The sequence below is a fragment of the Thamnophis sirtalis genome, unplaced genomic scaffold (genome assembly GCF_051295495.1).
Source record: "Thamnophis sirtalis isolate CommonGarterSnake01/CBP01778 unplaced genomic scaffold, rThaSir2_p1.2 scaffold_5, whole genome shotgun sequence".
In the NCBI taxonomy this organism is placed as follows: domain Eukaryota; kingdom Metazoa; phylum Chordata; class Lepidosauria; order Squamata; family Natricidae; genus Thamnophis; species Thamnophis sirtalis.
In genome coordinates this window covers 75,816,549-75,830,307 of record NW_028261385.1, presented here as the reverse complement: position 1 = coordinate 75,830,307, position 13,759 = coordinate 75,816,549, and the positions used below count along the sequence as shown (strand labels likewise).

At 36.5% G+C, this 13,759-nt stretch overlaps 1 protein-coding gene and 1 pseudogene across 16 annotated transcripts in view; one reads left to right on the top strand and one right to left on the bottom strand.

Annotated features, from left to right (window-relative positions):
• Positions 1 to 13,759, top strand: part of PTPRD (protein tyrosine phosphatase receptor type D) — a 1,257,980-nt gene that overhangs the window by 182,363 nt on the left and 1,061,858 nt on the right. The gene's annotated exons all lie outside the window — the stretch shown is intronic.
• Positions 618 to 1,571, bottom strand: LOC148045432 (SCAN domain-containing protein 3 pseudogene; annotated as a pseudogene).

The following is a 13,759-nucleotide window of genomic DNA, read 5'->3' as shown; positions in this document are numbered from 1 at the left end:
ATTTGAACCGCTGACCTGCTGATCTAGCAGTAGCCTGCAGTGCTGCATTTAACCACTGCGCCACCAGCCATTTGGTATCATATTAACTGGATATTATATGGCATGCAAGTCTTTTGTGTATGTAGACTGCAAGCAATATATACACACATGCATTTATGTGTCTGTCAAGTCAATCAATGTGATGCTGGTTGGCGTACAAAAGGGGGGAAAAGTAAAACCCTATGTAATTAATATGAAGTAACATATCACACAGAAATGTGTATTTTCCTCCTACAGCTAAATATAATGCAATGCTTAGTTTATGTGTTGACAGGTTCACCTATTTTGATTCCAAAACAAACCTTTAAAACAGTGGTCCCCAACCTTTTTATCGCCGCGGACCAGTCAGCCTTTGATAATTTTACTGTGGCCCGCTGAGCGCGCGCAGGGGTGGGGGGGCGTTGTTCGTGACGACACATTGATTGTTTATATATCAGATTGTTTTGATTAAACAACTTTTATTTTATTGTATTTAAACATGCCTTACAAAATAAAATACAATTACATAAATATAAAGTGCTTTAACATTTTAACAGTTAAACTTTAACTAAGCGCTCTAGTTACTAGAATCTAGTGAGTCAATGAGAACCCTGAGCTTGTTTTTCTGCAACGAGACGGTTCCATCTGGGGGTAATAGGAGACAATGACACCCGAAGTGTCTTGCTTATGTCCAGTTTATTTCGTTGTTTTGTTTTGGTTGCTGTCACTGCAGAAAACCCCGCTTCACACAGATAGGATGTTGGAAAAGGCAAAAGGGACTTAAGAGCTGTAGTGGCAATCTCAGGATATTCCGCCATGACTTTAATCCAGAACACCGGCAAAGTTGTTGTCTCAAATGCAGTTTTAAGGCCGCCGTCATTTGCAATCTCCAGCAGTTGATCTTCTTCTTGTACAGACATGCTACATTCGTCTGGTTTGTTGACAAATGGGTCGCAGATCCATTCCTTACCAGTTCGTGGGTCTTTTGTGGTTGGGAAGTAGCGCTCAAACTCTTCTAAAAGCAAAGACAGGTGATCGTGCACCAACTGGGAGAATGAACGCTCAGGCTCAGTCTCTCCTAAAATCCCCGCTAATGTCTGAAACATGTCCAAAATGCCTCTGTTCACACGCCGTCCCCACAACTCCAGTTTGGCTTTAAATGCAGCTACTTTGTCAGCCAACTTGAAAACAGTTGTCATTTTCCCCTGAAGGGACAGATTGAGTTCATTGAGCAGGCTAAATATGTCACACAGGTAAGCCAGTTTTGCAAGCCATACCTTGTCACTGAAATGTGCTGCCAGTGGTGACTTCTTTTCTGAGAGAAATCTTTGCAATGGCTCTCTTAATTCAAACACCCTGGATAGTGATTTGCCTCTGGATAACCATCTTATTTCTGTGTATAAGAGAAGGCATCTGTGCTCTGTGTCCATCTCCTCACAAAGCTGCTCAAATAGACGCGAGTTAAGGGCGTTTGCTTTGATGTGGTTAATAACTTTAACCATATCATTCAATACACTGTTAAATTCTGGTGACATTTTTCGGCTTGCCAGCATTTCCGTGTGAATGATACAATGTGTAGATTCGCACTCAGGTGCAACCTCCTTAATCCGAGCGGTTAAACCAGACAGCCGTCCGGTTATGGCAGCAGCTCCATCTGTGCATATGCCGACACAAAAGGACCATTTTAGTTGTCCTGATATATAACCATCCAGTGACTTGAACAGTTCTGCTCCTGTGGTGTTGGTTGGCAAAGATAGTGCACATAATAAATCCTCATGCACATCCTCCCGATAAAGATATCGCACATAAACAAGTAGTATTGCCTTGTTGTCGATATCTGTAGATTCATCAACCTGAGCGAGGCGTTTTCTGTAGAGCCGCAGGGAGACTGGGGAGACGTCTGCAGGGTCGCAGGTACATGTCAGCTTTGGGCCACACGTGCGTACCTGCGCGGGGCTCTCTTCCCTGGAGCCTTTGCGCACGGCCCAGGAGCTTTTGCGCACAGCCCAGGAGCCTTTGCGCTGCAGTGATCATGTCCCCCGGCCGCTGCAGCGATCATGTCCCCCAGCCGCTGCAGCGATCATGTCCCCCGGCCGCTGCAGCGATCATGTCCCCCGGCCGCTGCAGCGATCATGTCCCCCGGCCGCTGCAGCGATCATGTCCCCCTGCCGCTGCAGCGATCATGGCCCCTGGCCGCTGCGCGGCCCGGTGCCAGGTACTCCACGGCTCGGCACCGGTCCGCGGACCGGGGGTTGGGGACCACTGCTTTAAAAGAATGAATGTTTATTCAACTATGTTCTGTATGCAAAAAAGTGGCATATTATCCAGATTGCAGCTGCTTGTAAATATTGATGAAATCAATAAGCAAGGATGTTTTCAGATACACAGTTGAAATATTTATCATAATATCTACCTATCATCAAATGAAATCAGTGGATAAAAGAAGAAAATGCAAGAAACTTTCAAATAAAAACATCTACAGAATTTCCACAAATGATACACCCTAAAATACCTCCAAATGGATTATTTTGCAATGTGGATGGCAAGGTACACATTAATTTTCTTTTAACCTTTTCCACTTTTGAGACAGTGATTTAAGACTTTCACACCATTCCAACCCCCTTCAGGAAGGATTTTAAATTGCTGTCCTCTGTCACAGGGCAATATACGTAATGCAAATACAATGTATATAGTATGCAACTCAAATACAGTGTATATCCCTCAGCAGAAAACAGAGTTGCAGTGAAAGTAGCATATCCCCTAAGAAAATCCTTTCAACCTCTTACAAGATCAATACATTTATTTACCCTAATGTCTGGTAAGAACCACAGGGGGAACTTGGAGTCAATCTGATTGAAATGAAACAAAGAGCTGAAATCAAAGCCACAGCTTTCACAGTAGAAAGCTATTCCTGCAATTATAGAACCTTCCAATTTCAATTTCTATCTCAGATTCATTCAATGAACACTACTTCCCTAAGAACACAAGGCCCCCTATGGTTCCTCTTCTCGGAATCCCAACCAATGATAATCCAATGAATATATAAATATAAGTTAACTCTTGTTACCTTTTCTAAATCCATGGTTTTTTTAATCTTTTGAGATGGAGGGAAGTATAACAAGTATCAATATGTTCTTAAATATTATTCAACACCTCTATGGGGATAAACCATGAAACATAATAGCAATTCACATCCTGTCCCTTTCTTACTTTTATTATATTGTGATGTGTAAGTTTGTAAGAAATTGAGATTATAACCCAGTTACATTCATTTAAAAAATCTTGTTAAAGAACATTCTGCGAGGACTGCCTTGGAAAAATTACTTTTTACACTTTTTTTATGGAGACATCTCCCTATGGGAAACTATTTTTATAATCAATCATCAAGCCCAAAGCATTTGTTAGTTGGTTGCATGAACAGCGACCATGAAGCTCTGGATGTACATAACATTTTTCTTTACAATTGTCTCCTGTCAATACTAGGTTTTCTTTTTATTACTTGCTTCTGTTTCTTTTTTTTATTCTTGCATTCGTATTGCCTTTCCCTTGCCTCATATTCTGCCAGAATATTAACAAAAACTCTGATCAAGTGGGAAAAGAAATAACATCAGAAGTCTGTGGAACCTAAGACAAAACAAAAGTCCATAAATGACAATAAACATTTATTTTTAATCCTTTGTATAATGCTCCTCAGTGAATTCCAAAAGAGGATTTGCATGTATCTATTGAATACATATTTTTAAATGACAGACTTATTGTAGGCCTTCAAACTTAAGGGAAAATATTGAATAAATTATATGAATATACTATATGGTGGTCCACTGAGAATCAACTGTGAAAGATAAATGTATGAGGAACATTATTATTCAGTCATGTCTCCTTAAATTGAATATCAAAGTATCCATGAAGAAAATCTAAAATATACTCAATCTTAGTCCTACAAATAGCTGAGAATTTTGGAGTTTAGTTCACATGTACAGTTTGAGGAAGGCTGATCTAAGTGTGATGGATGAAAGTAGAAAGCAAACTCATCTCACAAGAAGAGATTTTCATGAAATGATATTGTGATTTGTTCAGTATACAGTATGAGCATCCAGCATCAAACCAACAACAATCTTTAGATTTGTCTTTTTTCAACCACTGATATATGTGAGGCTTCTGTAATATCTAGGATGGGGATCCACAACCCCTGAGGAGTGGCCCACTACCAGGCTGTGGCTGGTTTGCAAGTTGGACACATACCAGCCCACTGCTTCAGTAAAAAAAAAATTACTACCAGTTCTGTGGGTATGACTTGGTGGACGTGACATGGATTGGTGGGCATGGCTTGGTGGGTGTGGCACGGAAAGATTACTGCAAAATCCCAATTCCCTCCTGATCAGCTGGGACTTGGGAGGCAGAGAATAGATGAGGGCAGGGCCAGTCAGAGGTGGTATTTACTGGTTCTCTGAACTGCTCAAAATTTCTGCTACCAGTTCTCCAGAACTGGTCAGAACCTGCTGAATACCATCTCTGCACTGCTTGCTCAAGCCAGTTCCCCTCTCCCACCCTCCTGCCAGGCCACCAAGTCATAAATGTTGGGGATCTCTGATCTAGGGACATCATCATCATCCTTTTTTTAGCATTATTCCCACAAGTGTAGGACTCGTTTTTTTGAATCTAGGAACACCATTTTCCACAATCAAATTCAGCATCTGGGACCAACTGGACAATTTTCTATTTGTGTGTCAGTCAGGCAAAGCTGGCATATGTTACTTCCAGGGAAAGCCCTAATATTGTTTGACAGATATGGCTGTGATCCATTTGTTGTGACAAAAAAAGAGGACTACCTGGCTTGTCTCTGATATTGTTTTGGCCTGTGATCAGCTAAGCACCGCCTTGGCAGGACGACAATATTCCAGTGGCACCACTAGGAGGAGCAGACCTCACCACCTCTTTAATATCTAGAATGCTCTGCTAATATCACCAGTATGTATGTGTGTGTGTGTGTGTGTAATGTCTTACCACTATAGCAGATGTTAATTCCCTGGCAAACACTGATGAAAGTTTCTGCCACAAAAAAACATTTGCACTGCATCTCATATTGCTTGTCCACCTGCCCTGTATCACCTATAAAGGTTCCCTGTGTCATGCTAACACAGGACAGTGAATATATATTTGAGACTCTTTCTGCAGCAGATAATCAGGCCTATGTTACATCAACATGACAAATAAAATTGAAATGAAGTACTGGAAAAAATAGCAGAGAAAATATGTAACCTTAGCAACAGAGCATAAAGCATCTCAAACCAATAAAAAGCTGACCCTATTTGTGTGTGTGTGTGTGTGTGTGTGTGTGTGTGTACATTTTATAACTGCTCTTAGAAGTCTTTCCCAGATGTTAATATTGTCTTAAGGCATATACTGTAGGAAGCTCATCTAAACCTATTATCCTTCATTAGAACATAAATAGTTAGACTTGCATACAGCTTAGTGGCTTTCAACTTGTTTATATAATTTTGTTATATAGTATGAGACTATGATTCAGCATTTGGAAACAGTCCATTTCCTCAGTCTAAACTGCAAGATTTTTTTCTCAGATTTTATGACTTGTAAAATCTTATGGCAGTTTAAAATCCTGCAAAGCTAGTATTTATTCAAAATTTTATAAGGCCTGTGAGCACTTTGAAATCTTAAAATGTTCCAGATACCCATGAGGTCTCACAGTTTGTTTCTTGATATTCTCTTCCACTTAGAATTATCATTATACACTGTTGGGGAGGTGATAATGGTAATTCAGTGCTGGTGAATTTGTGCAGCCACTTATATGTGACTAACTTTACTAACATGACAGTGCAGTGGTTAAAATATAGTATTGCAGGCTAATTCTGCCGACTGCCAAGAGTTCAATTCTCACCAGCACAAGGTTGACTCAGTCTTTCATCCTTCAAGAGGTCATTAAAATGAAGACCCAGATTGCTGAGGGCAATATGCTGACTCTGTAAACCACTTAGAGAGGGTTGTAAAGCATTGTGAAGTGGTATATACATACCATATTTTTTGGAGTATAAGGCACACCTTTTTTCCTCAAAAAAGAGGCTGAAAATCTGGGTGTGCCTTATACACTGAATACAGCATTTTCTGCCTCCCGAAACCCCACCCCCATCACCAAAATGGCCATCAATAGCTTGTAGGAAGCTTGTAGGAGCTCCAGGGGGCTGGTGAGAGCAGAAATGAGCACAAAACGGCCCATTTGTTGCTCAATTTTATCCCTGAGCTCCCAGGAGCACTCTATAAGCTTCCTAAAGGCTATCCATGCCCCCTTTTTAAAAAGAAAAACAGGCCCGTTTTTGTGAAAAATGGGCCATTTTTTGCTCATTTTTGCCCCACCCACCCCCACTCCCCCAGGAGTACTCTGCAAGCTGCCTAAAGGGTATTCATGCCTTTTGGGGGGGGGAGTGGGCCCATTTTTGTGAAAAGAGGCCATTTTTGGGAGGTTTGCAGAGTGCAAAAACTTTTCTTTAATTTGCCTCTTCAAAACCTTGGTGTGTCTTATACTCCGAAAAATATGTTAAGTCTAAATGGTATTGCTAAGTGCAATTCACAATTGCTATTGTGAATATGTGTTCATGTGAATATTTGTGTACATGTGACCATGTAGAGTGGAGACAATATGAAGAAACTGTAACTGTGAGAAGTCCTGGATATCTCAGTAAAGACTCAATCATCCAGGCCAAAGGTATCTAAAGGTTGAATCATGCAACTGGATCAAACTTTGTTAATCTGAGACATTTAGTTGTAGTAGTATTCAGTATATAAAAGGCTAAGATCAAATTGATGATTTAATCAATGACTTTTCAAAGATCAGTACATACTTTGCATTTTATACAATGTGACCACTGTGCAAATTCAAACAAGACTTGGGCATTGGTTTTTGGTGAATTTTATTTTGCACCAAGATCCATACAGTATCAGAATACAATAATGTAAAAGCATGAAAAATGTAGCTTAATTTTTGTAGATTTTATTTATTGAACAGGGTGGAATAAAGCCTGAAGTCGGTAAAGCCTAGCCTAAGTGTAGTATTTCTGCTTATTTATGGAAAATGACAGACTTTGTTTCCTTTGTTTCCAGCCGGCCAGTCTACCAGCTAATATTAAACTTGGTGATATCTGTTGACAATCAATTGTTTTCTGGACTAGAAATGCAGGGTAGGAGCCAAGCGATTATATCATTGTTTCTGTTCTAAAAGAGGTTGCATAATAGATGGAGGTGGGTTGCAGAATTAGGTGTGCCAGTTTGTATTCAGTTTGCAGCTTGTTGCAAATATCTCAAGCCATTGCTTTCTATTATAGGTCAGCCTTTTAAGTTCAGGAGTCATTAGGAGTCTTGGTGTATTTAGTGCAATTAGGTATTGTAACATAATCTTGAACATAACCTCTTTCTTCTTCCACTTACACTTAATCCAATCAACCCATACTTGTTCTGAGTTCCTGTCTCATGATGTCTACTTTTGCAGAACTCAAATATCTTTTCTCTAGTGTCTCAACATTTCCCACCTTCTTCTCAAACCCACATTCCTTTACATTATGATTTTGCTTTAAAATGCAAGCAACCTAGTTATTCCATAAACTATCATCTTGATTTTTTTCAAATTTATTTGTCCTTAAGTGTGGGTGTAATCTGACAAGAATACTACCAAATGCAAACTATGTATTCAATTCACATTGAGACTGATCCTGAAATGTAGATATTAGCAAAATTATTTCCTAAAACAAATTACCTTGTTTTTATAAAATTTTATTCTGATAATGAGCTCTGGAAAGCTTGAAAAGTGCTGTATTCTTTTGTGATAATTAATTGTTCTAATAAAGGCATTGCCCATCTTGGATTCTGGATTTCATATCATTATTTCTATTAGTTTTGAGATATTTGTTCAGTGAATATAAGTACAGTATTTTAACTGCACATGCTCTGGTTGGATATAACCAGTGATATAACTCATATTCTGTTCTGAGTTTGTAGTTTATTTAGATCATGTAGGAGTTGAGAACTACTTGCTTTATAAACCTGAATGCAGCATTCTTTTATTTTATTAAATTGTCATCCATCTTTTACCAAAATGTGTATGCATTTAAATGACATGGAATCCAATAAACTTAGAGAAAATTAACAGATTTGTTATACAGATATATTTCTGAGAAGTTCTTGCCCAAAGAAACTTTGCTTAGCCCAACTTGTAGACTCTTAAGGGAAAGGAAGAGGATGTATTTCCAGTACACTCTTACCAGATGCAACTCCCTGGGTGAAAATTTCAACATGGCTTTTATCATGGTAGCTTTGAGAATAGTCTGTGTTCCATGTACCAATTCTAATGGATGTATAATTTCCTTGGCTTAAATGGGCTCATTATGTAAGTCAGCTTTTGTTTTAAAGTGCTTTTATTATTATTCATGGGCAACTCTACAAATAGCACTGTCTTTTCAAAATTGCATGAAACACTGTCACAAACTTGCATTCTCTTGGTGTTCCATGATAGTGATTCTGAAACAATCTTTCAAGAGCTTAGCTTAATATAAGTTTTGCTTCAGGAAGTATTTAAATCCTCCAAATGGTTGAGTGATTGATGGAAAGCTGCTTTGTTTTTTCCCCCTTCTTTCTTTTTTTCTTTGCTCAAAGTGCCGTGTTTCATCTGTATGATATATGCATTCACTTACAAACTACAAAAAATGAATCCTAGTTTGTGCAGCATTTTTTAGGAAACTTGTTTTATTTGTAACAAAGGAATGGAAAGTAATAAATTATTTCTTGGTGATTCACCTTTCTGGTATAACTATTGTTTCTCAGTGTGATACTCTGGTACTGATTTCAATGTTTGTTTACTGTGGTGAGTCTCTAGTATGTATAATATTATAAAGATTTATGACTGCTATTTATGGTAATGTTTTCAATAGTGTTCACTCTTCCTTACTGCATTTATTGTATTTCATTTGTTGCTTTATGGAATACCATTAGGGCATGAATATTTATTCTAGGAAAGATAAAAGCTCAGAAAGCTACTATTGATATACAGTGTTACTGCATTTTCAGTGGTAGAGTGTGTAATAAAATAATCTCATTTATGTTTTTACCAAATAGTTTTGTTAAAGCAATACCACCCCCCCCCCAACAACCACACATTTTAATGAAAATGTTCAGAAAGTAATAAATGCTAACAAGATTATATAATGGCAATAATTTGAGGATCAAACTGTTCTAATACAGTACAGTACTGATATGTATATACAAAAGAAACAGGACGTGCAAGCTGGTGATACATTTTGTACTCATCTTAAAATGTCAGGCATAGAATACATACAATTTTCAGTTTACCTTAGATATGTAATTTTAAAGGAGCTTGTTAAAATTACGGTTTCTTCCAACTAATAGTTTTTACAAAAAAGGTTATTTTGTATTTGCATATGTTCTTTTTCAAACTAAGAGAAACAAAATATTTGGAATGAATGAATGAAGAGTTTTTTCCAAAATGCAGCACAAGTGAATCTAGTCACTATTCAAATTCTGGGTTATGGCTAAAGATTAAAGTTATGACTTTAGATTAATGTTTTAGCTCTTTGTAAAATCAATTTAATTCAGTTAAATGTTATACAGAAATTATTGTTAAATCTTAAATTTTGCAATGAATTTTAAATGAAGAAGACATCCTGATTCTGCTAAAATCAGGTTATTCCCAAAATTTAAAAATGCCAATTTAGTCCATAATTGTCGAAGTCTAAAATATTTACATAGAATAATATTGTATTTCTAGCCTTGTATTGGGATTTGGGTTTTAAAAGAAATTGTATATTTCTGCTGTAGCTCCTGGCCAATCTGTATTATTACAATAAAAACAATAAAATAGAAATAATAAATAACAATGTTCCTGATTTGAAAATTACTCTCAAAGATCAACTATTCTCAACATTGTCACTACTGATTGTACAGGAGAAAAGTCTGAAAATTGCAACTTATTTTATGCATTCCTAGAAACATCTCAAAAATTTCAACTTGGACATGTACTTCAGAAAACATCATCATCTTGTAATCTTTTAAGAAATGTTCTTGTAAATTTAAAACCAGAATATTTTTAGAGATTATCAAACCAGATGCAAGAGCACACTTCGCACTCATACTTATTAAAATACTTAAGCAGTTGACTAACACAAGGCCCTCAGAAATACTTCAACTGTATCTAAGTGTTGTAGTGAAGCTCATATCAGTGCACTCCTTAATTCTTTAAGTGGTATTATTTAGACTGTCAGATCTGGGCTGCAAAAATCCAGAAATGCACAGGATTGCAACAAAGACGTTAGAGTTTTCTATAAATATTTGCAGGCATCTATTAGTCCTCTCGATATTTTTCCAGCCAGATATGGTAGCCAATCCTATTATATCAACCAAACCAATGTGAATATTCTATGAAACAAGAACTAATCCTATATACTCCAAACAAACACATAAGACAAAATATCAGATCTACTATGATACGCTATTGCAGACAAAACATCCCAAAGACCTCACTAGAGGCACTAAAATCATCCCACAACACACATTAGACAAAGACCTTGCTTTCTAAAGAAGGTTGGGAAAGATGGAAGGAAGGGGAAAAGAGAATGATTAGCACAAAAATAGATTTACTGGGTGATGGGTGCACCATTAACATACCAGAAAGGGCAGAATTTGGAAAGATTGTCATGGAGGAAATCTATCTGATCACCAAAAATTGACATCTACTTTATAGCACTTTATAGCATAGGTATTCTTGGGTTTTGTAGTATTTTTATATATGCAAAATGACTATATTCTTACTTCAAAAACCAGAGGTTTTTTTTCAGTGTTTCAGATTTTTATTTATTACAGTAAAGACTGCAATTAAATCCAATGTAGGTATGCTATCATTTTTCATGATAATATTCTATGTTTTTAGGAATATGTTCACTGATTTACCTCCAAAATTCTCACTTATGGGGCAGAAGGAAGGGAGGGAGAGAGAAACATTTCTTTTTTATTTTCAAAGCATAATACTATATACTATCTTATGGATGGCCCACCGCTCTCCTTACTGCTATTTGAGCCAATCGGGGCTTACATGCATGGAGCGTACGGTGCCTTGTGATGCTCCGCCGAGCAGCTGGAGCATCACAGGTGATAAGTATGCAGGTACGTGCTACACGCATGCTGTGCATATTTCATGGTCAAGGCTGGGCCCTGTTGCAGTGTACTGGTTGCAACAGGATTCAGAACCCATCAATGCAAATCAACAAAAATACTATTTAACACAGTAAGTTTATGAATCAAGAGCTGCTAATCATCAATAAAACCAGGGAAGAGCAAACTAATCAACATACTACTTTGATCACCATCCTTATGTATTTGCATTGAAATGTATTTTATTTGCTATGATATTAGAGCTCTTCTATTTTGGGCCAAAGAACCTTCCCCCCTTTACAATCATAATTTAACTCATAAGGATGGTGAAGTTGGTAGAAGTGGTTTTCTGCTGTTGTTTGCTGTATCTTCATTTACATCTTGATGGTTGTGCTCCAGGAACTAGTAAATAAGTACCAAGACTAATAGTGCTTATTCGCCTAATACTCCTTGAATTTCTCCAGTTTTGTTTTGAACTTTACTCTTTTGGTGGACATCAATGTAGCTGAGGAAAGCAAATTCCATAATTAAACTGTGCTTTATGTTCTTTTATGAATGCTGACTTCTTTGTATTTAGTATTTAGGAAGAGACAGTTATCTATCTAGATTTCATCTTTATATAATGTTTTTTTTTTGCTACTGCAAATGAAAGAAAACAGCAGGTTACAATCCTAACAATATGTAAAATAACAATTCCATAACAATTATGTAATGGTAAACAATAAACATTTCCCCCAAATTAAGCCAAATTTAAAATAATAAAACAGCCAACCATAAAGCAGTAAAAATAAGATGACAGATAGAAATCAAAGGCTCTCTTAAGAACCTGTCTTAATAAATTTTTGAAGGTCCCAGGTTAGGTCTGACATGAATTTCAGGAATCTGAAATTCAGGAATGAGCTCTATCTCATTGTCAATAACAGCAGGAAAAATATGAAGAATTTTGAATATTTACCATCCTAAACCTCTAAAACTTACATTTGTAAAAAGTCTGGTAATTTAATCTTGTTGAGTAAAGGTGTGCTGAGAATATGATATAATGAAAGCATTCATTAAATTCCACATGATAAAATCCCAGAGTCACCAATATAGAGAGAACTGTGAGATGATTATAATGTTTGGTATAATTAACTACAATATGTAGGTAAAGCCTGTAACATTTTAAGTAATAAAATCCACTTCATAAAACCATGACAGTGAAGCGGATAAAAGACAATCAAAACTGTCTTTATCAAAAGCAGACACATAAGGTGTAGAGGTGCTATAACTTTTCACCCAAATATTTATTTAAAAGCTACATTTAAATTTTTTTAAATGTTTACATAATTTATTTAAATGTACATTTTGAAGAAAAAAATGTACCAAAATACACCTGATTTTATCTTAATAAAACACATAATTTTAGAGTTACTTCTAATGTGAAATATTATAGCCTGTAACTTAGTAAAGTACAGCCTAGGCACTTTATTATTATTAATTTTACATTTATTTTGTTGGGATTATGCTACGTTGATCCTCCCTGTGCATATCACAAGCAAAAGCAAGGTCCTAAAATCTCGAATACCAGCATCAGCACATTAAGAGACTGATGAATATAATATATGCTTTTAATAACAGCTTTACATGTCACTGTAAAGCCTTCTTTATAACCTGTAGACCAAGGGAATATAATATATGTTATAAATATTAGGAGTGCTCAGTTTCAAAGGGAGGCTTGGGAGCTATTTATTAGGGCTTCAGATTCAGACTCCAAAAGGTTTGGCACACATGGAAATGTGAATGTAGCACCTGCCTGCAACACATTAAAGCATCTGAGATTTTCCCAGGGATGTGCCTTGCCACAAGCATCAAAATGTGTTAGACTCCATTAAGGGAAATTGTGCATTGCTAAGATTAAAAGCAAATACTAAGCTCAATCAGGCATTAAGCATAAATAGGTATGGAAACATATGTAAGTCTTTGTCTCTCAGCCTTCAATACAGTTTGATTAACTGGAAAACCTAAAGGTGATGTAGAGGTTCTATTGAAAATCAGGGACCAAAGAAAACAAGGTCCCCAGATTAAAATAATTATTCTACACTTATATAAAGATTTAATGTCTGGGGCAAATCAATGTGGTATTGATTCACTGTTAATAAATAGATATTTAAGGTGTTTATTAAAAGGTTTATTTATTTATTTTTGATGTGTTACAAATTTACATATTTGCCAGCCTTCAGTTTGGATGAAGTGAATATCTAACTTAATTCATTCTATTAAAATGTGAGTTCATTTTTCATCCTCTGGGATTTGTTTTCCCTAAAACCAGGACAACTTTGAATATATGCAGCAAAAAATATAATTATACACAGGCAATATTGGTTCTCTGTTTCAAAAAATGTAGAATTATGTGGTGAATGTTCCCAAATTTCAGAGGAAAAAAAAAGTTTAGCAGCTACTCCACTCATAATCCACACATAATCCATTCATTATAATTCATATGATTTGCATTGTTATTGTTGTTTGTTAAGCAAAAAGATAACCAAAGAAAAACTGTAGAAAAGTGTTATGCTCACAATTAAAATAAGAAATGAAA